Source organism: Agelaius phoeniceus, chromosome 1, assembly GCF_051311805.1.
Source record: "Agelaius phoeniceus isolate bAgePho1 chromosome 1, bAgePho1.hap1, whole genome shotgun sequence".
In the NCBI taxonomy this organism is placed as follows: domain Eukaryota; kingdom Metazoa; phylum Chordata; class Aves; order Passeriformes; family Icteridae; genus Agelaius; species Agelaius phoeniceus.
Window position 1 is genome coordinate 123904191 of NC_135265.1, and position 24396 is coordinate 123928586.

The 24396-nt window shown below is 34.5% G+C and overlaps 1 long non-coding RNA gene across 1 annotated transcript in view; it reads left to right on the plus strand.

Annotated features, from left to right (window-relative positions):
• Positions 1-9598: 9598 nt before the first annotated feature.
• Positions 9599-24396, plus strand: part of LOC143696123 (uncharacterized) — a 46628-nt gene continuing 31830 nt past the window's right edge. Inside the window, exons 1-2 of the long non-coding RNA XR_013185530.1 lie at positions 9599-9708; positions 11150-11222. This is a non-coding gene — a long non-coding RNA (uncharacterized LOC143696123). The remainder of the gene's footprint in view (positions 9709-11149; positions 11223-24396) is intronic.

The following is a 24396-nucleotide window of genomic DNA, read 5'->3' on the forward strand; positions in this document are numbered from 1 at the left end:
GTCCAAAACAAAGGCATATACAAACAAAGGAAGAAATTGCATGTTTTAACCAGACAGTTTCCTTGTTGAGAGAAACAGAAAGGATAGACATAGATTTTCTGAGATTTCAGTTTCCCTTTCTTTTGCCAGTTACATCTACATTTGGAAGACTAATGCTCTAATAATACTTGCTACTCATTTGGAAATTCAGATGAGACATTTGGGTTTCTTAAGTAGTTTTGCATTAGACTTAAGCTATCTCATAAATAAATGATGACTTAAAAAAATCTGTCTACATTTCATCTTATTATAGAAAGAAGGGCTATTACAGAAAGAAAAACCCCAGGGTGTTTCTGTATTGGTCCTTCAATATGTATGTGATATTATCATGTGCTTTAAACACACCAGTCTTTAAAAAATCAATTGATTGTACTGTTCTTTGGCCTCAGAAACACTGCATTGTATATATTTTACTAATTTTCAAGTTTTAATTTGTGTGTATATAAGAATATACATATAAAAATATTTGATTATATCTACAGATGTATGTATATACATCGTATATCCATATGTACATGTACAACATAGCTATAAATACATACATATAAAAATTTTATCTTTTAAATTATTACAATTTTAAAAGATAATGCGTTTTCTGGACAAGTTTATATGAGCCTGTCTGAGGTTCTATATTCTTCATCAGTGGCAGAGAATGCTGCACTGACTTTGCACCTCCATCAGCCAGATTGCATCTACCTCCAATCTGACTGAGGGATCAGTGTGGGCATATTGATAGTCTTAATTTCCTACCTGTAAAATGAAAGGCTAGTTGAACAGATAAACACATCAAAGACTATGAGACAAGTAGTGAAGTACATAGTAAGACTAGGTATTTATTTAACTAAACCCAAGGGAATCACAAGGCTATGAAGATTTTATCCTGTTTTCTAAAAATAATCCAACACTTATTAAACATCTTGGAGAGTCTGATTTGGCAAAGCAATTAAGCATGAACTTAACTTGAAGTCAATATACTTAACCACTTGCCTATAACTAATTATGTGCTTAAATGATTTGCTGAATTTGCAATTTAATATAAATGCATATGAAGTATGGGGTTTTGGCTTTTTCTTTTCAAAATACATCTAAAAGAAGAGATTGTTTGAGTTCTTAATCTCTAATTGGTTTCTTCACATTAAGATTTTGCAAGTGAAATATAACAACCTAATGCAAAATAACAATTTTTCTTCTCCTTTAAAAATCAGATGATTTCTATCAAATATTTTTCACATTGTTCCCTGAAACATTGTCTTACATCTCATATATAGTTTGCTTATATTTGTATTTTCTTAAGTGAAAAAGCATCTTGTAGTATTTTTTTCTTTCCTAGATAACTCCTCTCTTGTTATTCCCTTGTAAACTCTCTCTTAATTGCTCTGAAAAAAAAAATTCTAATAGATGCAATATGCTCATTTCAGTGTTTTCCTGTTATTCATTTAAGAGCCACTCATTATTCAGAAGAAAATCCCCCAATATGGTTCTTTAAAAAGAGTTTGTTGTGAGATTAAATGAATGGTAAAGTTGTGAAAATTGCAATGTTTGCTTTTTTTTCCAGCTGCAAAAAGTAAATATTTAGAAGAACAATCAACAGAAAAAAAGATCCATGAGGAATAGGATGGCTTTTCAGACTCACTGATGCCAGGAGTAGTGCAATGGGAAATCTATAGAGATTACATTGCTAAAATCAAACAAGATTTTGAAAAGTTAAGTTTTTGCAGGCAATTGTATTCCTCAAATGTGTCTGTGGATTTTAATCACACTGAAATCTTCCTAAAACATTGATAAATTTACCTCTTGTTTACAACTTTTTCAAGCCCCTGCTTTACGATTTTTCCTGGTTTTTTTCCTCACTATTTACTGCAATCAAGTGCTTTTCCTGTAATTGCTCCCATAGTTTTTCCCGGAGTTGAGTCTGCAAGATGTTGCAGTAATCATTTAATCAGTAACAACACATTTTTGTATTCCTACTACATGATTAAATTAGTATAGTTTACATGTGTTACATTTAGAGAAATCATGGACTTATCAAACCAAAATAAATACTGTAGTCTAATTAAATCTCTTCTAATTTTATATCGTATAAAATTCTCAAAATAAGGTCAGGATTTTCCATGTTAATTATAAATAAGTGACTGTTTATAGCAATTAAATTATAGCTAAACTTAACTCACAGGGAAAAAAAAGGTGAAGATAGAGAAAATATCACTAACACTGTTTACAGTGATAACTTAATTTGCGTGCTTCTAGAACAATTACGTTAATTTCTTATTGTCTTATGACATGGCTCTGATCTCTTACCAAGAACTTACCAAGACCTGAAAATAGCCCAAGTTCTTTTTCAAACATCAACACATGTTGTTTAAAAAATTGTGTAAAAAATAAATCATGAATGAAAAATTTCTGAAAAATGAAAATATATTCACTTTATTTGCGTATACATTTTATTATTTGTCACATTTCTTTTATACATATTTGTTCACTATTTGGTGACTTTTGCCTCTTGCTATAATTGATTCAGTTTCTTCCAGTAGTAAAAAATACAAAACAATAGTCTTGAAGATAATCCATTCAGTTAATTTTTAATCACAGGAAGGATTTTAAATTAGGAAATTGTCAACTATAGGCTACTTGAACTTCCCTGAATTTTTTTCCTCTAACTGAAAAAAACATCAAATTTCCCATACTTGGGAAGACTGGGGTTTTTTTACCACAACTTGTGAAACAGGACCTGTTTGAACCATTTTCAGACAAAACAGAGATTCAAACAAGTAGATCAAAAAAACTGTATGACTTCTGGTAAGGACTCTATCCAGTAAGGACTCTATGCTGATAGGGTTCTAAGGAATAAAACATATTGTGCTTTCATGCCTTGGCCAACACAAGTTGAATAAAAGAGTGGGGCTATTTCCTAAGGTAAAGATCAGCCATAATTTCTTGGACATGATGAAACAGCCTTTTCAGTTAGGACAGCTATAACTGTTCTAAAAATAGTCTTTACTTCCATATTTTAAACATTTTACTACATAAACCTACATATACCAATGACTATGATTATATAGTCACATATCAGCTTATCTTATGTGTTGGCTTCATCTTGGCAAGCAATCTGCTGCCCACCCAGCTGCTCTGCCACTCCCTTTCCTCAACAGGACAGGGTGAGAAATTAAAGTGAAGGAGAATCTAATGGGGGAAGATAAAGGCAGGAAAATCAGTTATCAATATCACATGCAAAATAGATTTGACATGAAGAAAATTAACCTAATTTGTTGCTAATTAAAGAGGATTTGAACAGTGAGTAACAAAAGAAAAAGATGAAAATTAAATCTTTGCCTGACCCCTTTTCCCAAATTCAATTCCAATCCTCCCCGCCAGCACTTCTTCCTCCTCATTATCTGCCCCTGTTCAAATACCCAGAGCATCCCAGGGTGTGGGGTACAGTACAACCTGTCCATAACAGTTCCTCTCTGCTTTCCCTTCCTCCTGCTTTTCCTCCTTTCCCCAGGCTGCAGCCCTGCACAAAGCATGCCAGTGAGAATCCTTTCCACCAAGCTGCTTTCCACCAGTCCTTCAGGAAAAAATCTGCTCTACTATGGGTTGTCTACAGGCTGCAGTGTGGAGATCCACTCTGGCGTGGTCCTCTCCATAAACTACAGGGAAATGCCTTCTCCACTGTGGTCTTGTTAATGGCCTACAGGTGAATCTCTGCTCCAGCTCCTGGAGCACGTCTCTTTTGTCCTCATCCTTCTCTGAGCTGGGTCATCATGCTGTATTTTCTCACAGTTTCAGGGGTGTTTGTTTGTTTATTTGTTTGTTTGTTTGTTTGTCTGTTTTCCTCCTCTTTAGCTTGTCCAATATATTTCCCTTTATAAAATATGTTTTCTCAGAGGCACCACCAGCCTTTCTGATGGGCTGAACCGTGCCCTGGGGTGGATTCATTGGGACTGTCTGGAACCAGATATATCCCACGTGGGACAGCCCTGGCCTCCCCTCACAGAGACCTCCCTACCAAGACTCAGCCATGGAAACCCAATACACCTCAAAGGTTCTAGAAATTGAACTGCCACAACTCTTCGAAGATTTCAGTGTTAATTTTGATCCAACTGAAAATTCTATGCATCACTTTCACCACCTTGTATGAAAAAACTTTCAAGGCACAAAATTTGTAGGATTTATTTGTCTTGATCACAGTGAAGAGTTGCTATTTAGTTTTTGTACTACTAACATTGTCTGTGATTACTGTCATCAAGACATAGCTCTCACCTGGTTTGAATAGGTTCATATGAACTATTTAAATTGCCCTTTTAAAATTCCCCCACAGCCAGATTTTTTTTTTTAGTAAGACCATAATTTGTTCATAAATCTAAGTGTCAGAAGTTCTGAGCAATCAGTACATTGCTTAGTAGGAGTGAAAAGTACCAAACTCCAAGTGACCAGGGTCACTTGGTTTGTTCAGTCCTTGGTTTGTTCAGCCTGGAGAAGAGGTGAGTGAGGGGAGACCTCATGGCGGTCTTCAAAATCCTCATGAGCAGAAGCAGAGGAACCAGTACTGATCTCTTCACTCATGTGACCAGTGAAAGGATTCAAAGAAATGGCATGAAGCTGAGTTTTAGGCTGGAAGGGGAGGTTTAGGCTGGATTTCAGAAGAAGGTTTTTCATGTAGAGCATTTTTGGGTTCTGGAAGTGGTCACAAACCTGATAGAGCTCATGAAGTGTTTGGACAATGCTGTCAGGCACAGGGTGTGAGTCAGGTTGTCCTGTGCAGGGGCAGGAGTTGGACTTGGTAATCCTGATAGGTCCCTTCCAACTCAGCATATTCTGTGATTCTGTGATTGATTCTGTGATTCTGTGATTCTGTGAATCTTTAACCACTTCACCAGAATATTTACCTTTAAACTACCAGTTTCAAAACCTGGCTTGTTTGGAAATATAAATGGATTTGGTTTAGCTGTACCAGTAGCCCTGCTCAAGAGCTTTTTCATTGTTCTTCAGTATTTTGAAATAGTTTTGCTAGAATTTTTCCTGTTCTAGCTCAGTGGGTTGCCAATTTTTTCTAGTCATGTATCAATGCCTGACTGTTTAACCCACACACACTCAACTGGTAGGCCCACTAATCTGCATATGTAACGTCCTAAGAGTTCCTTCTTCCTCCTCCTTGCACAGTGGCAGCCTCAGAAGAAGTATTTATGAAGAAGATAGGTAGCATCACTAATATTCATGGTTTTATGTTAAACATTACCTTATTTTATATATATATATATATATATATATATATGTAAAATGTCAATTTATGACATGCACTATAGTGAGCAGAAGAGTAAACAAACAATATGTATTTTAATTCCTCTTTGATTGTGAATAATGATTAATTACAATAAGATTCACTTTCTGAGACTAATACCTAACTATAATTATGGTCATAATATTAGACTTGCATCTGTAATAGCTGAGACATTGTTTTCTCTGCTGCACCAACACGATGTATATTTCTGTTTACCCATTGAAAAGCTTGGCAGATCTGTCAAGCACTCAGACCTGTGACCTGGCAATATTAAATTTATTTCCATAATCTTAGTTCATGCTGTGTGTAATTTTACATGGCAAGAAGTTTCCCATAATATCACATGACATAATATGATGTATCGTACCAGCAGATATTCATCAGTATTTCTGTGCCTCTGTACAGTAAATACTAATACCCATGGTGAAACAAGTTCATTGTCTGTGTTAACAACTGCAGAATTGCCAGTATGCCCATTTATTCATAATTGGTGTTATATACCGGGTTCCATTTAAAAAAGTTTAAACTCCAGCAAAAAGTTGTGTTCAAGTAAGGAAAGTATCTTGCATAGGTCAAAATCCTTTCTGAATTTTCAATCTTCTTTTGCTGGTCTGAAATGCTGAGCACAATCTTGATTTATGTTAACAAAAGATTTGAAATTCAGAACAAATGTAGTGAAAAATTCTCAAATTTGTGGGGAACTGGAGACACTTTGTTAAGGGAAGAGGAGAGGTGATATTGTTGTATTTGAAATCTGTAGTGGGAGGAAAGAATAATTTGAAAAGGAAATAAAGCTAAGGTCATTTAGCTAAGGTAAAAAATCTAATAGATATTGACTATACACGAATAAGTTTATACTGACTAACACAAGTGTGTTCCAGGCATAGCAAAGAAATATCTTTATCGATTCTTCTGCCTGTAGCTTTTCCAAAGGCTTTATCTTTCTCTCACTAATCTCTTCAAAGCTGCCCTTCAGATTTTTGTCTACATAGATTTTATAATTTCTGACTGTTATTTTTTTTTCCTGTTTCCCCATGGTTTGACTCATCTCTGTGTTATATTTTTTATGGAATGGCTATGCACTACTTAGCATTGCCTAAGATTAGGTTGAAAATTTTATACACGAGGAGTGACATTCTGTAGAAAGTTATATTATTATAGTCTAGTGTAAAACTTTCTTATGTATGCATGAAAATATATATAAACTCCATGGCTGCCTCTGGGCTTACCTATGAATATATGTGAATTCCTTTACCTTCTATCAAATTTTAATATAGCCCAATTTTTTCCTTTTACTTTATTTCATCTCCATAAGGTAATAATAATTCCCATAATCACTTTACATCAAGACTTCTCTTTAACTGTCCGTGTTTTTTGGCAAAAACAATGTATCTCTTAGATTTAAAAATGACGTATACAAGGCTAATTTCCTAAATCAAATTACAAGGTAATGCTGCATTTTTTTCTTGTCAAATAATTCAAATTTTTAATATCTCTGTGAAATTATATATTTGCTTGCATCAAGGTTATTCTGATAAAAAAGGATATGAAAGAAGAAGGTGGTTTTTTTGCTTGCTTTTCTAAGATAGGGAAACTATAGAAAAACAATTGGTTTTGTTTGCTTACAAATTGTGTTACAGTGAGATCCTGTACTGGTTTCCAGGTCATACTGGTCACCTCATGGGTGCTTCCAGCTTGAGGCAGAGCTCATTTAAAAGAGGTGTGGACAAAGAAAAAATGCTAAGCAGATTAAGAAGCTAAGGGTGTTGTTTAAATTTTTTTTAATATTTGATCCCAGTTGAAACTAGTGAGGTTAATTGCTATCTTAAGGCAGTTGGGATCTCATATTTTATATTTTGCTAAAATTTATAATTGAAATAAAATTACTCCTGAACTTCCTAATGATGAATTACTAAAAGATAAGTAAATCCTTATACACATATAATTGGATTATACATTTTGGGCTGGGTATCTGTGCATTTATACAGCAAATACAACAGAGTTGTATAAGAGAATCATAATCCTGAATGAGGTACTATTGTAATATATATTTATATTGGAAGGCTGATCTATGTTTTCCTTTACTTATATGAATATATATTATGATTTCCTAATACATGTCTACTTCTTAAAAAAAAGTGAAAGAACTGACTTCATTCTACAGTATGCAATCACTAACATAAAACCTAGAAATCTTTAATGTATTTAATTTTGGCATGTAATTGTCAACACAATATAAATAGAAACACGTGTAAACATATGGATATGTATACACTAAAGATTTAAAAATATTTTTATAAATATTTATATGTATATGAAATTTTAATTGACTTTTTGGCAGGAAAAATTGATTTATAGAACATAAAATGACAGAATGGTTTGGGTTGGAAAGAGCCTTAAGGATCATCTTAAGTTCCAGCTCTTCTGCCATGGTCAGAGGCACCTTCCACTAGACCAGGTTGATCAGATGCCTTTCCAGCCTGGCCTTGAACTCTTCCAGGGATGGGGCATCTGCAGCTTCCCTGAGCAACCTGTTCCAGTGCCTTTCCAACCCCAAAGTAAAGCATCTTTTCTTCACATGTTACCTAAAACTACCCTATTTCAGCTTAAGGCCATTCCTCCTTATCATATCACTCACTATATGCCTGGCAAAAAAGTCCCTCTCCAGCTGTCTTGAAGGCCTCTTTTGTCATGGAAGGCTCCTGGAAGGTTTTCCCAGAGCCTTCTCTTCTCTGGGCTGAACAGCTCCAGCTCTCTCAGCCTACTTAGGAGAGGCCCCAGCTCTCTGATCATCTTCCTGGCCCTTCTGTACACTTGTTCCAAAAGGCCCACGTCCTTCCTATTTCAGGGAGCCCATAAATAGAGTACCCCATGTGGGATCTCACGAGAGCAGGGGGAGAATCCCCTCCCTTGACCTGCTGGCCTTGCTTCTTTTGGTGCAGCCCAGGATACGGCCAGCTTCCTGGGCTGCACGCGCACATCGCTGTAATGCACTCTGGTGTAAATCACCTACAAAAATATTCTATAAATCCCACTTCCACCTGCTTCCCTTCCATTATTTCAGTCAAAAAGTTGTCAAGGATAATTGAACAATATATTTAGTAATCCCGTAGTTCAGCTTTGAAAATATGAGTCAAGTAATTCTGCTGAAGATCCTCTTATAGATATTTGCCTCAGAAGATAGGCATGTGGCTTACTTTGAGAGCAAAGGTGTTAAATAATGCTCTGAAATTCAATTGCTATTAACTAAAATGTTATTTTTCCTTCTAAATTATTTTAATATTTATGTTTTAAGCTATTTGATAAATTACTTCATCACTTTTAACTTTTCCAGTAGAGTTGTTCATCATGTGCAATTGTCCTACATTTCAGATCAAAACTGACTATCAAATTAGAAAATGAAAGCAACTTGTTCAGTATCTCATATGTGCTTGAGATCACTTCCAATCTTTTGTCTGCCTAGATGTAATTTTGGCTGTTACAAAAATGTACCTTTTTCAATTGCACCCACAGTACTAAATCAGCCATGCTAATCATACTGCTGTGTTTACAGCTCCTCTATTTTAATGCCATTTCTGAACTTATGAAAATTTACTTTTTAGCTACTTTTACAGTACTGATTAGTACTGAGATAAGAAGAGATATCCACAGAATCTCTTAAAAAATAATGATGGAGACTGTTGCTTCCTTAGTAAAAAAAAACAACATTCCCTTTTATGTCAATAATTATTTATATAGATATTAAAATATTTAATTAATAGATTTATTATTATGTAATCATAAAAACCTTACTTTTAACAAGTTATAAATGTATGACACAAGCTATTTTCCTTCATAGGTTGCCATTAGAAATGCTTTTTTTGTTTGTTTGTTTTTACTGATTCTGCTGGTTTATACATGTTTTTGATCAGTATGAGGCTAACACAGACTTAGCCTACTTATCACATTTCCTTTTAAAATATTGGAAAACTCTTTTCCTTTTTTTTTTCCTGGTCTTCTGGAAGCTTCCTCAGAATTTTGAGATTGATTTGTGATAATGATTAAATGATAATTAAGATTATTTATTAGAAGGATCCTCAAAAAATCTCAAAAATTTCCTTAAGTAAAAGATGCCCAATCCTGATAATTACTAAAATTTAACTTCAACAACTGTCATCTAACATAGTTGGAACAGATGGAACAGAAAGAATTTTCTTGGCACGTTAAATTAGAGTTACGTAATTTTGTTTCCAACAATAGTAACATGTAGAAAGTGTAGGTCTTTTATATCTTATCCAGACAGTTCTCTCTCTTTATTTTCTTTTAATTAAAATATTTCCTATGTGGCACTGTTAACATTTGTTTCATCCTGGTATACTAAAATATTTTCTAGTATTGACAGAAAGAGGGAGGTAAGCATGGAAATTCTTTTTTCCTTTTGATGTATTATGGTTGTATGTGGAAAAGTGTTTCCAGCAGCAGGGAGGCCACAGGGATTGTCTAGTGTTGGATGTGCTGATTCCAGCCAGCCCCTACAGACCCACCACTGCACATACCTAAGCCCATCAGCCAAGCTGAATATGTCTTCTGCTAAAAGATATTTAAGAAAGGGCAGAACCATTGCACTGTTGGAGAGGTGAGGTGGAGGGACTGAGGGAGGGAGGGAGGGAGGGAGGAAGGAAGGAAGTGGCAGAAGGAAGGAAGTGGCAGAAGAAAGTGGCGGAAGTGGCGGAAGTGGTGGAAGGAATGGCAGAAGGAAGGAAGTGGCGGAAGGAAGTGGTGGAAGGAAGTGGCAGAAGGAAGGAAGTGGCGGAAGGAAGGAAGTGGCGGAAGTGGCGGAAGGAAGTGGCGGAAGGAAGTGGCGGAAGGAAGTGGCGGAAGGAAGGAAGGAAGGAAGGAAGTGGCGGAAGGAAGGAAGGAAGTGGCGGAAGGAAGTGGCGGAAGGAAGTGGCGGAAGGAAGTGGCGGAAGGAAGTGGCGGAAGGAAGTGGCGGAAGGAAGGAAGGAAGGAAGGAAGGAAGGAAGGAAGGAAGGAAGGAAGGAAGGAAGGAAGGAAGGAAGGAAGGAAGGAAGTGGCGGAAGGAAGTGGCGGAAGGAAGTGGCGGAAGGAAGTGGCGGAAGGAAGTGGCGGAAGGAAGGAAGGAAGGAAGGAAGGAAGGAAGGAAGGAAGGAAGGAAGGAAGGAAGGAAGGAAGGAAGGAAGGAAGGAAGTGGCGGAAGGAAGTGGCGGAAGGAAGTGGCGGAAGGAAGTGGCGGAAGGAAGTGGCGGAAGGAAGGAAGGAAGTGGCGGAAGGAAGGAAGGAAGTGGCGGAAGGAAGGAAGGAAGTGGCGGAAGGAAGGAAGGAAGGAAGGAAGGAAGGAAGGAAGGAAGGAAGGAAGGAAGGAAGGAAGGAAGGAAGGAAGGAAGGAAGGAAGTGGCGGAAGGAAGGAAGGAAGTGGCGGAAGGAAGGAAGTGGCGGAAGGAAGTGGCGGAAGGAAGTGGCGGAAGGAAGTGGCGGAAGGAAGTGGCGGAAGGAAGGAAGGAAGTGGCGGAAGGAAGGAAGGAAGGAAGGAAGGAAGGAAGGAAGGAAGGAAGGAAGGAAGGAAGGAAGGAAGGAAGGAAGGAAGGAAGGAAGGGAATTGGAGGTGGTTCAGGAGCTAGAGAAGTTACCTACTGCAATGACTAGTGGAGGACCCCATGCTGAAGCAGATGGATATTTCCTGAAGGAACTTTGGTCTGTGGGCAGCCCACACTGCAGCAGATTTTGTTATGGAGTCTGTGGAGAGGACTCACACCAGACTGACAGAATAGTGTGAGGAGGAATGACCAGTAGAGAAAAGCCATTAGGTACTGATTGTAACCCTCTAATTCCCAGTCCTGTTATATTGCTTGTTGGGCATATCCTGGAGCTAGCAGTGAAGCAACAAATTGAGCCTGGAGGCAGAAAGGTATTGTTTTCATGTTTTTCTTGTTTGCCATTATGGAAATATATTGTAATTATCTATTAATAATTTTCCCTAAATTGAGTCTTTTTTGTCTTAGACAGTAATTGGTAAGTTATCTCTGTCTTTTTCTTCAAATTATATCTCATTTCTTTTATTTTTCTATTTTCTCTCCAGTCCTGTTGAGAGGGAGAGTGAGTGAGCAGCTGGATGGGAGTTCAGCTGTTTCTCAAGATAAGCCCACCACAATTATGCCATCTCAGGAAAATAGATCTATTATGGTGGCATGTACTGGATACATTAATATATATATTCTGTATTAAAAAAATACTTAATTTTAAGTAAATTTGGGTAAAATGTCTTATGTATTTAAAATTTGACTTATGTGGAGTTTGTATTTTACTCTAAAACCTATGCATACTGGTTGCATAAATTTCAAGGTCTTGACTGATAATACCAGTATATGCTTTTTGTTTTCCAATATCAGTGAAAAAATTAAATGTATAAAGTTTAAAGGTTGAATTATTAAAACACAATTTTCAGGGAAAATAAGACTACTCTAAAATGCTTAAAGGTTGAGTTGTGAGCACATTCTGAACAGTGTGAGATGCTAAAAATCTGAAGATTTCTGCAAATAAAGTAATGACTTTGAGGGAAAAAAGTGCTATTTTTAATTCATGATATCATATGTCTTGATATTTGTTGTGTCAACTGAGTACTGAATGTGTTTTCAAGCTGTCCTTTGTGAAGTTAGCATACAGTCAGTTTGCCAGGCAAGAGTGAGTACTTCAGCTAAACCTGGCTGAAATTTTTCTATAATTTGTAAAAGGAATATCTTCAATATTCAGAAGTTTTCAATCAGGGCAAAAAGAAAAAAACAGAAGTAGTGCATATTTTTCAATTATTGGTTTACATTTTCCTTACTTTAGGAAATTAACTTGACAGTTATATCCTAAGTCATAGCATCACTCCTTGATGTTGCAGACATATCTTAAAAAACAGCTAAAAAACTAAGTATAAACTACGTCTTTAAAGTACATGGTTTATTTTTCCTGCTACTCCTACCTTTACTTAGAAATTTGTTTAGTATTTTCATTAAAATTAAAGATTTCTGTGATTCAATAAAGTTTTTAGGAAAATAGCATCCTGAGATACTGGAGTCTTCAGATACATTACATGCAACTCTACTCCTTTGTGTTAATTTAAAACACAAAAAGGAGTCTGTATTACTCACCAGAGTAATAGCAAAAATAGACACTATAGTCAGGAAGTTGTGTAAAAAATTAGCCCCTTTTATCTAGTCTTAAAGAATACTTTTCCTACATTTTTAATTTTAAATGTGAGCTACAAAATTGTAAAACTCTGAATAGCTAATAGACTGTAAGCCAATAGCCCAATTTAAAGACAAAAGAAGTCACAATCAGGTAATAAATAAAAAAAAGGGAATGTGATGCTTATCTTCCAAATAAAACATAGATTGGTATGTGTATGATATAAATTTCAAATGTTTGGTTTATTTTTTCTTAATGAAGGTAAAATGTAGAAGGTGAACTATATAAAAAAAAGTAAACAAAAAGAATGTAATTCCTATGCATCAAATGCAAATAAAATATAAATAAATAGGAGTTTTAAAATAGGACTATCTGAATTAAAATGTACATAAGACTTAGAAATAAAAGAATGAATTTCATAGTTTAAAAATTTATTTAGATTTAAGGTGAAATGGAGCTATCCAGAACTGACACTGAAAATGATGGAAAACTTGGAATTTATACTGTTAATTAACATGGGAACTTAACCTAACAATTTGGGTTCAACTCCAATTTTGCACTGGATTAAATAAAAGTTTTAATAAGAAAAGGACAAAGTCATAACAGAACCAGACAGTGTTGAGTAATTTAATAATATACAGCAAATAAATTACTTGTAAAATTGCTCCATAAGACTCCATGACTTGATAAAAATGTGGAACCTTGGAAGAAAGGCGAATAATGAAAGAGTGAATAGACACAGAATGCATCATGACTGTAAAGGTTTGTGTTTAAGAGACGGGGAAGGAAGGGATCTACATAATGCAAATGGAAGGCCTGTGCAGAGGAGGGGCAGAGAATAATGAGGAAGCCAATGACATTTGCAAGCTTGAGCAGTTGCAAGGGCCAAGGCTCTTCCTGCAGTCTGAAGGAATGAGCAGGAAAGGAGTTTCTCAAATCTGGGTGTGAGTGTGTGTGTGTACAGAAAAAAATATATATTCTCTGATTTAAGGAAGAATTCAGCATTTGAATTTTGCAATTTGATCTTTCTATATGCTAATCATAATCTAGATAACATACAAAGAATATCAATATCTAAGCAGAACTATAAGTTGGCACCTGTAATTTATTATTGAGTAGGATTATTTGCAATGTTTATGGTTTTTTATAACTTTTTTAATAACTATTTTTTTTAGTTCCTTCCACTCACACAAAATTATATATATTGGCTTGAAGATACCTTGGAAGGAAATTTTGTCAAAAGAACTGGTAAAAGCATAAGGAAAATATTAGACCTAGTTTTCAGTAATTTAAATTTCTAATATTTGATTTTTAAATGATGAAACATCCAATAACCCAAATGACCCTACACAAACATATACATGGAATAAATTACTTCAAATGAAAGCACAAAAATTATTTGTTCAGCTGCTCTAGTGGCTGGAAGGTTAGGAACAAAAGCTATTATTGTTCAGCGTATTTTTTCACAGGAAATAGACAGTGGCAAACATACAGTAGTTCAACACATGAGATCAGAGACACAGTTTTTATAGTAAACCAAAACCAGATGTTGGAGGGACTCAAGACCTTTACAGAAATTATTACTTATGTTTGCCTTAGAAAGCAAAGAAAGTTTACAGAGAGTCATGTACCTGATTAAGAAAAAGACAGGTTGCAAAAGCTATTCATTCAAGGAAAAATATTTGCCATACAGACTGTTTTATATATAGCAGTTAGTTATGTACACAGGATTCAAATTTTACTTTCATTTGGTTTTTGAATGAGTATGCTAACTCCTTCATACTACTAAACAACCGTAGAAATAAGAAGAAAGTTAAATATTTTTAAACTAAATACCAGAAATGTGCAGTAAGCCCTTGGAGTTTAAGTTCTGTCATTAATGGATACAGAATCAGGCATTAAAGAATATTTATCAGAGAAAAAGATGGAATGTATGGTACTATATAGGTAGAATATTGCTTTTCAGGTAGCATGAAGTCTTTAGTTAAGTATTAGTGATTTGATATCACTGGATTAACTGGTTTAATAGGAATTTGATAGAATAGTCAAAAATAAGGTCTTAGTGCTGCATCATGTAGATTTCTTGCAAATAGGCACTTAAGTAGAAAAAAAAAAAGGGGCAAGACCATAGCATGTTGGAGACCAAGGTTTATTTGCCATAGGGCACAGATCTATGGGAAATGAAACACTGCTTCTAGTACCTCCCAAACTATTTGTTTTCTTGGCTTTTTCAGACCATCTTTTGCAGATATTGCAGACATCTAACTTTTCCTAGAAAATGTTTTATTTCCTAGCAAGGATTTTTTTTTATTTCCCTATTGTTTGGTGTTTTTTTTTTTTTTTACAAGGTTGGGTTTAAATAGGTTTTAGAAAATTAGGTACTCATCTTAATTGTAGTCCTTTATTTAGTCCGTTACCTCTGGAGCTTTAGAGTCTTGAAATTCTGGATCAGTGTAATCCTGCTATTTTGGAGACATGTTTGTAGGTAATATGCAATGAGTAATAGGAAGCATTGTGACAGCCTCTAATATCAGAGAAATTGTTGAAGGATATAGCAACAGTCAAAGAGAAGTTTGTGCCATTCTATTTTAACTCATAATTGGAAATCTGTTAGTATTTTTCAAAGCTTCATGGACATTAAGTATACAAATTAAATGCATTACAAGTAAAAGAAAAATAATCTTAATATAATACCAATAATTGAATGAAATTATATTAATTATAATTCATATGAATATACATATATTCATATGAATATATTTGTAAGCAATCAGAAAAAAATAACCTGAATCTCAAATTTCTTTAAGTTGCTTATTAGAACTTCATCCTGTTAAATACTGCTAAGTTCCAAGTGGAACTTCCTTGAGCAGAATTTGTGGAATTTCCTTTACCCAATACCCACTTGCAGGTGCAATCTGGTGCAAACTCTAATAGAAAAAAGGAATATCTTTACATCTTCTCAAAAAAGTTTCAAGTATGTGGTTTGAGTTTGCAAATAAGTATATAATCTTGCCTAAAATTCAGATCTTAGCAAAACCAGGAAAACATGGACTAGACTGTACAAAATAGATCAAATAGAATGCCCCTCATCTTCTGTGGTTATGCTTAGACAATAAGTACTGTTGGTAACATTTTATCCTTTCTGTTTGATTAAATACTTAAATTGTGTAAATATGCAGACACTATTTTTAATGATATTAAATGCTTAAACATTTCATAGTAATAAATTCACATTATATTCTAGTTTTAAAATTTCTTCCTATGTTTCTGTAGGGAAAAAAAATCTATTGTGAATTTTTATTCAATTTAAGTTCATTTATGGCTTTCTGCAGTTTGATTTACACTCTGTACTGTCCATAATAAGGTAATATACTGTAATTAACCTTATCTTAGATAATTTCAACTTGTTTTTCTGAATTGGCTTTTTGAAAATTTCTTGCAGTGATAGTCTACTGAAACATAGATGTTGAAAATGAGGACACAGATTTATGTCCTCAGTTTCAGCCTCTATGTTTATAGATTCATGTCCTCAGAGAAGAGGAAGATACTGCTTGCATACAGAGGTGTGTATGATAGCACCTATTGTTCTTGGATCTACACATTTTCCTTCTTCTTACATTGTTATACTGAATATGAACCAAATAGATAATGTTAGAATTCATGGGATGAGCTATTCATTTAATATTCCATTGAGATTTAATGGAGACATTACACAGCTGTCTTTAAATGTTTTTGCATTTAAGGGTTCAGAGCAGGCTGAAACTGGAGGAAATGTTCTGAGCTAGATGAACAAAGTACATATCCAAATCTTTTGATCCTGGTGTAGACTCAAATGAGCAATTGTAAGAAAAGAGAATTTCCTGTCTGGCTTCTACTAGGAAGGCGTAAACATCACAAGTTAAGCTACAATGATAAACAGTGTTTCTAATTGGCATCCTTGCTGATCATTTCAAAGAGATAAATGATCAAAGAAACTGGGCTACCCTCCTGTACCTAGAGATGACTCTTCCAGTGCAGGATTAAATGTAGTTTCATGGTGATTGTTTTCCAACACATCTATACAGAATTGGCAAATGCTACTTATTGTTACTTTTCATCTTATAATATATTAGGGAAATAAATATGTAATGGCCAACATTAAAGTAAAGAAACTAAAAATTCTACTCTCACTGTTAGTGAAGTAGAGCAACAATTAATTTTATAGCTAGTATGTTAAGTATGGAAAGTCTGCAACTGAGGTAATAAGGATGTGTTACACCATGAATCGCTATAAGACATCCATAAAGCTCTGATGGGGGTGATTTTCAAGACATTTTGAAAACTAAATTTAGCAACAGTGAAATTTGCAAGCTACTGCGATGTAAAAAAAAGTTGTAGAAGTAATCTTTACTAGTGAAATAAGGTATATTATCTGCATTAGAAGATAAAATGCCAGCAGGTGTAGTTCAAAAGCTCATATGTACTTTTGTCTGTTTAAGGATAAACCACATTTAAGAGTAGTATTGCAGAAGAAACTGTTCTCTTAGAAATAGATTGATTTGGTACATATTACTTATTTTGCCTCTACTAGCCAAAAGGATTGTAAGTGAGCATGAGGCAAACATTTTGGACATTTTCTTGTTATCCTTACATTATATTGGTGATAAAAATGTATTGTACTGACATATTTTTTTAATGAGCAGGCATATAGTATTTTATATAATAATTTTCAGATTTCTGTAAGACTGGAAAAATGCTTTTGCAATGCCCTTATGCTAAGAATTTTGCATAGCAAATGAAAGTTTGCATAGCAAAATGACCTTGAGTTTACCTGGATCAACACTTTGGTCAATTCAGGTAAGCGGTAGATGCAGGTAAGGATTAACGGGGCTGCACAGGAATGAGGACAGCATCTGATGAACAGTGGATGCAGAAGCAGGGGATTACTGCTTCCATTTCTTTCTTCTGCTTGCCAATACCCCTAATATAGTCACCAGAGCTCTCTTCCCTACCCCTCTAGAATTTTCTTTGTTTCACAGGAATGGTCCACATTCTCACCTTCTCCCATACTGCCCCATCCTTTTGATAATAAAAGTTAGTCTTAACTATGCTTCTGGGGAACCCAAGCCAAACCCAAGCCAAATCTTTTCATGATACTAGAAGGACAAATAAAATCAAAAGAAAATCACTTCTGTTATAGTTAATAGGATTAGTTCAGTTAGCATTAAAGGTATTAAAAATAATAATTTTTTTTTGAAAATGGGAAACAGCAAATAAAGTTAAAAACAGCTAGTTTTTGTTATTTTACTGTGATGCTGTTTATATTCGTAGTGTATTAAGAGGCATAGCACTTCATAAACATCAATTTAATATTATATTTCCTAGTATTGTAGCATAAAATAGAAAAGTCACTATCTCACACTAACATGTCATTCTGTTTAATGGAATTGAAGGATTCATTGATATTGAGTTCTGCTGTAAAAGGTACATCTTCTCAGCTCTAGTTATCTATGTTCTATCTAAAAATAAAAATTAGAAGTGCAAAACACTTGTGTTTTCATAAAAATCAAAATAAATTATTGCAAAATTGTGTTTACATGTCCTTAGCATACACTCTCATCCACACATGCTGTCCAGTTAAATATTTTTCCAATAGACACTTCACAAAATTCTCCAAGGCCTCTTTTGACTTTAACGAGTTTTAGATCAGTTCTGATAATGTCACATGTCCTTAAAATCTTGCAGTAATAGCAGTCTCCACAAACAATTTTCTTACATTACAGAAGCATGTTTTGCTGCATATATTGTATAAATGTACCTTCTATCATTTATATTTGTATTTAAAAATATATTAAATTCTACTAGCTTTGAGATGCTACACTTCTAGCTTTTTTAATAAATACTTATGCTGGGAAAGAACTGCACTTCAATAACCTATGTAAACATATTTCATATTATAAGACCTTAAAATTACATGTTTGACAGATAGCACACAGGTTCTCAAGGGTATTATTGCAATCTGTGAAACTTATTAACTGCGATTTCATAGCCAATGACAAAAGATAATAAAAAAAAAATCATCTGTTCTTTAAGTCAAATCATTTGTCCACAGATAATAAGAAGTCATCATTTCCATACATGACTGAGAAAAAAAATAAAGTTTGTCACCTTTATCTGGATCAGTCATCTGATCAAAAAGACACAGTAAACAAAAAATTCTAATATTTCAAAGGTTTTAAATTTGGGATTCTGTAGAGCAATCTTTTTGAACCTGACTAAAAGCCAGTTAAAATCCTGGAACTGCAAATTATGTCTGTTAAACAAAAGAAGATAAAGAAGAAAACCTGCTGACATTTTCAGTCAGAAACACAGGGGTTGGGGAAAATGTAGAGCAGTACCAGATGCTTTTGGTTGAGGCACCTGGAAGTTGTGGATCCAAATAATTTTGCTAGACCACACATATATTAATACATGCTGCTTTTCCTGCTAATGTGAGCATACTGTATGCTCTTGTAGAAACTGCTGCTGTTTAGATTTTTCTTCCACACCTTATTTCCCTCTCCACCGTCATTATAGCAATTTCTATTTCATTGATGTGGGATTCTAGATGATTTTTCTTGCACTGACTGAAATACCCCAGCAGCTTCTTATACCTTCATTTTTAGTGACCCAGCAGCTGAGCTATAATGGAAAAGTTAAGCAAAGAGTCCATCCTGAACAGTTCATAGTCTTGTGTCTTCCTGAAATAAACCAATATTTGCTTGCAGTTTTTTTTATTTAAAAAAAAATATTTAGAGAATTATAACAAAGATTTGAGTATTTTTTTCTGGAATTAAGTAACCATTGAGAATTACTCTCTCACAAATTGGACGATGAGCTTTACAATTCTGTCCTCCACAAGAGCTTATTGGATCATAGTCAAGGATGAGAGATTGGAGAAGTTGGTTTGAATTTCTTGAGTGAAAGGCAGGAATTAAATATGTTTCTTGCAATGTCTAAAAATTAGAGAGTAATTTGTTTAAAATACAACAAAGTTAACAAATTAATGAAAAAAAATACAAATGCTAAAATGCCTTTTCATGAAACCATAGTTTGTGGTGCTGTAGTCCATATAGAAGAAAGTTAAATCTTCATTATAATGAGTTTGGGAGATTTTCTTAAAACAGGTGTCTGAACATGACATGTATTTTTATGACAGTATCAAGAAATCATTTTGGCATGGAAAAATGGAAGGATTTAGCATGTGAAAAATTGGTAAACAGCAATTGATTAGCATGATTTTGGTTTCCCATCTGGTGGATCCAAAGTACTTCTGCAGCCAGGCAACAGAGTGGTAGTTTTCACTATGTTCCAAGAATAAGTAACATACCAAATAAAATATAAACCTCTGACTTTTCAGTGAAGTCAGCTTGAGTTCTCCAAAACAGTATTATTATTTTTTTCTTTTAGACAGTATACTATATTCATGTTAATACCTCTGTGAATGAGAAAATAATTAGCAAAGGAACAATAGTCATTCTCAGGGTTTTTTTTTTTCTCTATCATTATCTATTTTACCCCAATGTGTCCCTACCATCTTCAGAAAACACTTTTTTTTTCTTCTTGCATCTTTCTTCTCATGTCATTCTTTTGCTGCCCAGCACTCTCAAGCTTTTTGCAGGAAAGTAGGGAGAGTGACACTTGATACTGAAACTTGATAAATGAATTCTTTGCCTTCTTGTGTCTTGGTAAGTGGACCAGTAAGCTATATGTTCTTGACTTTCCCTGTTGGTACAATGAAAAAATATAACAACAAAAGGATTTAACGTTGAGTAAACTTTATTTTACTTCCTGCACTGGTTAATAGTATATTTTATATGCGAATTCCCTAATACACTACATGATTGAAAATGTTGTAGAATGATTAAAATCTAATATACTTGATGTTTCCACAAGTGTTTTTGAAGTTTGTTGTTTAAACATCTTAACTTAAGCTTTCATTCAACTTGTATTATGTGAAGATTAGAATACAAAGAAAAAAAAAGAAACTCCTCTGAACCAGTTTTTATAATGTGCATCCTTAACTGACAATAAGTAATTGGAAAAGAATTCTTGTATTTGTGAGGCTTGACCTTGACATTGTTTGTGTAGGCCTCCAAAGCAATTATTGTAGAAACTGAGATGGAAAACAATGGCAAAAAGCAGACAGTAATGCTTGAATTAGTGCAAATCACAAACACAGCTGAATGGTATTAGATGACAGTTTGCTTTTAATGAGGGAAGACACGAAGTAATTAAATCTTGACATACAATTATGAAAAATATCAGGTAACAAGCCTGCTATGCAATATAAAATAAGAGAAGACATTTTCTGAAAACTTGCCTGATGCTCTGTCATCTGAGACTGTTCTTTATGAGTGCAGGGTGAAGGTCAAGGAGGTATCTCAACTCCATCAATCCTTTGGACAGTTACAAATGACCTTTCACTTTTCATAAGACATTCAATATTCTGAATGGGAGGGATACATTTTTCTGTGTTTAGAAAATAGCAAAATTGAAACCTTTTATAGCGCACAAGGTGCATTTGTGTTTGCATCTCCTGAACAGCTCATCCATTTTTAAATGTTTGTTGACATCAATATCTCATTTCCATGAAGTAAATGATTTAAAACGCTGTCTCTGTTTCAACATGTATTTTGACTTTTCATACTTTTATTGCATTAATTTTTATAGATTTTGATATATATTCTGTTTTTTCTTCAAAAGAATGTCTTTAAATGCTATAGTGCTTACAGATGTATGCCTCTGAATGGCTGCTGTTTGGATTTGATATTGATAGAAATCCAAATTTTTGTTTCATATTTATTTTGCAAGGATTAAATCTCAAAGTCTATTTTCATCTTGATCTCTCATAAAAAAAGGTGTGTGTGAAAATTTTGTTGTTAGAACATGTACCACCAGATGCATATTTCTTTGTGACATACAGGATTCAGCTTTAATCCACAAGAGTTTCTGTGTGTAAACAGAGCTTGTTCTTTGGTCACATAAACTTTGATTCCAGTAGTGTGTGAAAAAATAATTTTTTCACACACTACTGTGTGATTTCACTTGTGTAAAAAAAGAATTTCATTGTTATTATTTTTGTACTGTATAAAAATGATGGTGTCAAGCTACTATTTCACCTACATTTTGGAAAGTCCTAAGTATTTTTTGCCTTTTCCACATAAATGAATTTATTCCTCCCATTTGTTACACAAAACAAATGAACTTCAAATTCTAGATAAAAGGTGTTGCTGGACCTGTCCAATACTCTGCATTATGAGCAGGTAATTCTTTTGCTAACTTCAGCTGTACTTTAGTATATAACTATAGAGAAAATAAAAGAGAAAAACTCCAAATATGTGCAAACATTACCAAAAAAGGGCATATCTTCATTAAAGAAATAAAAAAATCCAAACCCTTTGAAATAGAGCATAATAACAGAATGAAACAAGTTTTGGAATAGAAGTGTAAACTTACATCACGAGAACTCAGGTGCATATTTTATACTATCTTAGCCCACTTGCTGTATTTAATCAAAGATGTTAGAACATATAACACAATTCTATCAGTTTAGAAAAATCTGTTACTACTTTTAGTGCTGAAAGACAGGTTTGCTTTCAACTGAATATAATAATTTATTTAAATCATACATAATATCTCATTCATTTCCTTAGAAATATTATTCAAGGTCTGCCATGGGCAGGAATTTGAAATAAAATATAGGTAATTTTATTGGATTTGAAAAGCTACTCAGAACAGAATTATTAAAACAATTATCGGAATCTCAAATTGGTTAAACCAAACTGACATTCATAATATCTCAGTAATTTGTTTTCTAAACTATGTCATGCTACTGTCTTCAAAGTCTTGTGATTCGGTTTATCTGTGTCTTGCTTATTCGTTTCTTCCACTATACACTGAGGTAGTTTATATCCTCAGACTAGTGTAAATCACAAGTTACCATAGTTTGAGAAACACTTTTTTTCTCTCTTTCTCATTTTCTTCATAGGTAAGCTCTGAAATGGAAAATAAAGAAGCATTTCAGGGCATTTTAGGGAAGCATTCCGGGGCAAATATTTTCCACCATGTGCTCTTTTATCTATAAAACACCATTATCATGAGCTTGTCTTTCAGGAATTTCAGCAAATTATAGACTTATACAGAATTATAGCCCACATAAGTAGATGTTCAGAAACATTTCCTAAGACCACTTAATTACATTGAGATATAATGAGCCTATATATGGCAAAAATGTTGAAAACGGCTATTTAAAAATTTCAGAAACTTCCCTTAATTTTGCTGAGGTACATTCAATTTCCAAGCTATTGCTGAACCAACTTCCCCTCACAAGGAAGTTGCAGACTGCATAGAGGTCTCCCTTCTCTCTCCTCTTTTTCAGGATGAACCAGCCAAGTGACCGCAGCCACTCCTCATATGGCTTCCTCTCAAGGCCCTTCACCGACCCTGTGTCCCTCCTTTGGGCTCTCACCAACAGCTTTATACCTTTCTTATATTGTGGTACCTAAAATGGGACTCAAGGTGAGGCTGCCCCAGCCCAGAGCAGAGCAGGACAATCCCCGCCCTTGCCTGGCTGGCCATGCTGTGCCTGATGCCCCCAGGGCAGGGTTGGCCCTCCTGGCTGCCAGGGCACTGCTGGCTCAGATTCAACTTGTCATTGAACAGTACCCCCAGGTCCCTTTCCATGCCACTGCTCTCCAGCATCTCATTCCCCAGTCTGTCCGTATATCCAGGGCTGCCCCATCCCAGGCACTTTCCCCTGTTGAACTTCATATGGTTGGTGATTGCCCAGCCTCTAATAAACCCTTTTCCCCAGACATCTTTTAAAGAACCATGCACGTGTCTTTCCTGGAATTCAAAAAATCATTTAAATTGGTTCTTTCTTCAAATGGTAATTTTTTTTATTTTAACACAGGGCTTCTGAAAATATTCCTGTTTAAAACTTCTAATCTATTTTCCTGATAAGTCGTATCACTCTAATGTGATACAAGTAAGTACCAAATGTAATGTATGATATGGTTAGTCTTATATAGTTAGTCTTAAAATATAGTTAGCTATATTTTAAAGCAAATTGGGAAAAATAAAGTTGACCCATGCAAGACATTTCTTTTTCTCTTAAGCTGTTATTAATTTGAGTTTGTGAATGTTAATTAGCCACTCAGTCCAAAATTGCTCCTTAATGAACCAGTTAAATTTAAATTGCTGTCACAGCCTCAAGATAGCAACTGAGTTCTTGCTGATCTTTTCTTACCTTCAGGTTAACGTGGTGGAAATATAGATACAGCACATGAATTTTTTCTCCTGTTAAGACCTGTGTCTTGGTTTGAAACTAAAGCTCAAGCTTTAGTTATTGGGAAGGAAAAGGCCAAAAGTGCAAAAAAAAAAAAAAAAAAAATCAAGCTGACTAATATCCAGTGAAATAAAATTTATTTAAGCATATTCATGGCTTGGAGAATACCTCAATAACATACTTACCTGCAAAAGCAATGACTTCTAGCCAGGTGATATACATTGAAATGATACACTATCTTCTTTCAAAAAACCCAAACAAACCAGCAAAAACAAAAGAAATTAAACATAGGGAAAAAATGGCAACATTATTGTGGAGATTTTACATTAAGAAAAATAGAAACTCAGTTTGTTTTCCCAGAACAACCATTACTCAGTCACAGTGCAAATATACGAAAATACAGTGAAGTTAATACTGCACAGTATATGGCACAGAAATACAATATAATATGTACAGAAAGTGCAAAGCAGCAGAATTACAGTTGCTGTGGGAACCATACTTGGAATTTAATGACATTTGTTTGTGTCATATCTCAATCATAATGTTGCATTAACGTAGTCATTTGCATTTAATTCTATATTACATTCCCAGTTTAGAAGAA